This window comes from Anopheles marshallii (assembly GCF_943734725.1).
Source record: "Anopheles marshallii chromosome X unlocalized genomic scaffold, idAnoMarsDA_429_01 X_unloc_96, whole genome shotgun sequence".
NCBI classification, from domain to species: Eukaryota; Metazoa; Arthropoda; class Insecta; order Diptera; family Culicidae; genus Anopheles; species Anopheles marshallii.
In genome coordinates, this window is record NW_026525949.1 from 45,911 (window position 1) to 50,417 (window position 4,507).

A 4,507-nucleotide genomic window follows, 5' to 3' on the forward strand; every position below is an offset into this window, starting at 1 on the left:
ATATTAAGGCGAATTGTGAACCGATCCGGACGATTAAGGTGTCGTTGGATGAGTCTCGGTAAGACGCATCTTACAAAACTTTGTATGTGTGTGTGTGTGCGTTACACCGGAAGTGGCACTTGAAAAACTGTGAGTTTTTGGTGGGGGACCGTTTTACCCCCCAAAAAGTGCGTTAGTGATCTTAAAAACACTTGAGGACTATAAGTGAGAATATCCCGCGTCGATAAAGTGGTCTAACATTTTTGTGCGACGAACCGTTGCGGAGTTATAGGCTTCCAAAGTTGGAGGTTTTGGCGATTTCCGGCGTCTTTCGTTCCCATACATTTTGTATGGGACAGCTGTTCGGTGGCGCGTTCTTGGCCGAGTACCGTGTGTCGTCGCGTGTGACGTCAGTGCAAAGTACCGGTTTGCGCCCGATCTGGCGTTGTCGCCGCGAGTGTGCTGAAGAACATAACGGTAAAGCCCGGTGCAAGCGCACCGAAAAGTGTAACTTTTTGGCAAAGTGCACGATTTAAGGCACTTTCCGTTTGCCGTGTGTTTCCGTGTGCGTGCGTGTGTGCGAGTGTTTGGAGTGAAAATCGGCCGTATCAGCCAGGCCACGCGTGCCAGGGCTTTGGTTTCACGTGTCCGGCCCCCGATCCTGGCCGCCGACCCCCCACCCAAATTTCACCCCCCCACCCCTTAAGGGGGGGGAGTTTTTCGTGGGCAGGTTTTTGTTGAATATTAAGGCGAATTGTGAACCGATCCGGACGATTAAGGTGTCGTTGGATGCGTCTCGGTAAGACGCATCTTACAAAATTTTGTATGTGTGTGTGTGTGCGTTACACCGGAAGTGGCACTTGAAAAACTGTGAGTTTTTGGTGGGGGACCGTTTTACCCCCAAAAAGTGCGTTAGTGATCTTAAAAACACTTGAGGACTATAAGTGAGAATATCCCGCGTCGATAGAGTGGTCTAACATTTTTGTGCGACGAACCGTTGCGGAGTTATAGGCTTCCAAAGTTGGAGGTTTTGGCGATTTCCGGCGTCTTTCGTTCCCATACATTTTGTATGGGACAGCTGTTCGGTGGCGCGTTCTTGGCCGAGTACCGTGTGTCGTCGCGTGTGACGTCAGTGCAAAGTACCGGTTTGCGCCCGATCTGGCGTTGTCGCCGCGAGTGTGCTGAAGAACATAACGGTAAAGCCCGGTGCAAGCGCACCGAAAAGTGTAACTTTTTGGCAAAGTGCACGATTTAAGGCACTTTCCGTTTGCCGTGTGTTTCCGTGTGCGTGCGTGTGTGCGAGTGTTTGGAGTGAAAATCGGCCGTATCAGCCAGGCCACGCGTGCCAGGGCTTTGGTTTCAAGTGTCCGGCCCCCGATCCTGGCCGCCGACCCCCCACCCAAATTTCACCCCCCCACCCCTTAAGGGGGGGGAGTTTTTCGTGGGCAGGTTTTTGTTGAATATTAAGGCGAATTGTGAACCGATCCGGACGATTAAGGTGTCGTTGGATGCGTCTCGGTAAGACGCATCTTACAAAATTTTGTATGTGTGTGTGTGTGCGTTACACCGGAAGTGGCACTTGAAAAACTGTGAGTTTTTGGTGGGGGACCGTTTTACCCCCCAAAAAGTGCGTTAGTGATCTTAAAAACACTTGAGGACTATAAGTGAGAATATCCCGCGTCGATAGAGTGGTCTAACATTTTTGTGCGACGAACCGTTGCGGAGTTATAGGCTTCCAAAGTTGGAGGTTTTGGAGATTTCCGGCGTCTTTCGTTCCCATACATTTTGTATGGGACAGCTGTTCGGTTGCGCGTTCTTGGCCGAGTACCGTGTGTTTCTGTGTGCGTGCGTGTGTGCGAGTGTTTGGAGTGAAAATCGGCCGTATCAGACAGGCCACGCGTGCCAGGGCTTTGGCTTCAAGTGTCCGGCCCCCGATCCTGGCCGTCGACCCCCCTCCCAAATTTCACCCCCCCACCCCTTAAGGGGGGGGAGTTTTTCGTGGGCAGGTTTTTGTTGAATATTAAGGCGAATTGTGAACCGATCCGGACGATTAAGGTGTCGTTGGATGCGTCTCGGTAAGACGCATCTTACAAAATTTTGTATGTGTGTGTGTGTGCGTTACACCGGAAGTGGCACTTGAAAAACTGTGAGTTTTTGGTGGGGGACCGTTTTACCCCCCAAAAAAGTGCGTTAGTGATCTTAAAAACACTTGAGGACTATAAGTGAGAATATCCCGCGTCGATAGAGTGGTCTAACATTTTTGTGCGACGAACCGTTGCGGAGTTATAGGCTTCCAAAGTTGGAGGTTTTGGCGATTTCCGGCGTCTTTCGTTCCCATACATTTTGTATGGGACAGCTGTTCGGTGGCGCGTTTGCCGTGTGTTCCTGTGTGCGTGCGTGTGTGCGAGTGTTTGGAGTGAAAATCGGCCGTATCAGCCAGGCCACGCGTGCCAGGGCTTTGGTTTCACGTGTCCGGCCCCCGATCCTGGCCGCCGACCCCCCACCCAAATTTCACCCCCCCACCCCTTAAGGGGGGGGAGTTTTTCGTGGGCAGGTTTTTGTTGAATATTAAGGCGAATTGTGAACCGATCCGGACGATTAAGGTGTCGTTGGATGCGTCTCGGTAAGACGCATCTTACAAAATTTTGTATGTGTGTGTGTGTGCGTTACACCGGAAGTGGCACTTGAAAAACTGTGAGTTTTTGGTGGGGGACCGTTTTACCCCCCAAAAAGTGCGTTAGTGATCTTAAAAACACTTGAGGACTATAAGTGAGAATATCCCGCGTCGATAGAGTGGTCTAACATTTTTGTGCGACGAACCGTTGCGGAGTTATAGGCTTCCAAAGTTGGAGGTTTTGGCGATTTCCGGCGTCTTTCGTTCCCATACATTTTGTATGGGACAGCTGTTCGGTTGCGCGTTCTTGGCCGAGTACCGTGTGTTTCTGTGTGTGGGGAGTCAATCAACGCGCTACGTCGCCGCGAGTCGGGGAGAACACCTCCCCCGACTCCCCCCCCCCCCCCCCCTCCACCCTCACCCGTAACAGTGAGAGGTGGAGATGTCGTCGACGGGGCGAACCCTCCGTTCCAGGACGGAGTCAACGGAGGAGAGGCCGGCGAAGCTCTCCACTATTCTGGAGCCGCGAGTGGCTCTTACACGAACATCTGTTCCGGGAGCGAAGCAGCAGTCCCCGGAAATGTCGGAGCTGAGACAGCTCCTCAATGAGACGTCGCTCACCAACGAGCAGCTGCGAGCGACGATCGTGGGTCTGCAACAGGAGATCCAGATGCTCCGGCAGCAGATGGAAACAAATGCTGTGCAGGCCCGGCAAGATTTGCAGCTGGCCCGAGAGGAAGCCCGGATGCGCGAGACGCTGGCTCGTGAAGACAACGAGCGCCTGCGCAACGAGCTGAGGGAGGAGCGAGCCAGCTTCCAAGAGCTCCTTGCACAGACGCTGGGCTATGGAGGCAGCCAGAAGCAGCAGCAGCAGTACCAGCAGCAGCAGCAACAACAGCAGCAGCAACGTCGTGAGCAGCAGCAGCAACAGCGACAGCAGGGAGCGGTGTCGGCAACGGCAGCTCCGCTTTCAGACCCGGAAGGCGGCTCTTGGGCTGAAGTGGTGCGTCGTAAGCCGGCCCGGCAACCGGGGAACAAGCCGCAGCAACAGCAGCAGCAGTGGCCGCAACTACCGCAACGGGCAGCGGTTCAGCGACAGCCGATCGCAGGACCGTCTAAGCAGCAGCCCCAGCAACATCAGGGACAACAGGCCCGGGGTAGCCAGCCTGGAGCACAACGAGGAGGTCGGCGTCAGCGGCAGCGAAAAACTAAGCCGGACGCTATTGAAATCGCCCCAGCTGAGGGACAAACCTGGACGGAGGTGTACCAGGCTGTCCGAACGGCTCCAGAAATGGAGAAACATGCTGAGGCCCTAGGCGTCGGGCGACGCACCACACGCTCCAGGCTTGTCATGGAGCTGAAGGAGAGCGCGGACGCTGCAGAAGTTCTGCAGTGCATCAAGCAGGTCTGCGCAAAGGCAGAACGGCCGGCCTCAGCTCGGCTGGTCACGCCTATGGTCGAAATCCGGTTGGACGCTGTCGACCCTTTAGCGAAGGAGACCGATGTGGCGATGGCGCTGACCAACCTGTGCCAATGCGAGGTGGAGGAGACATCGGTTCGCCTGCGACCTGCCTGGGACGGCACGAAAGTGGCGATAGTCCGCGTAACAGCCAGGGCTGCGGAGGGTCTGGTCGACAAGAGCGTCAAGATCAAATACACATCGTGTCTGATCCGGAAGGTGGCTCCTCTGCAGGCGCGTCAGCAACGGTGCTACAAGTGCCTCGAGATGGGGCACGTCCGAGCTGCGTGCAGGAGCGAAGTGGACCGCTCGACAAGCTGCATTCGCTGCGGGAAGCCGGATCACCAGGCGAAGAGCTGCACGGCGGAGGTGCGCTGCGTCGTGTGCAGCGGCCCGCACCCGGTCGGGCATCCGACGTGCCGGCGCTAAAAGTGCTGCAAGTGAACCTCGGGCGA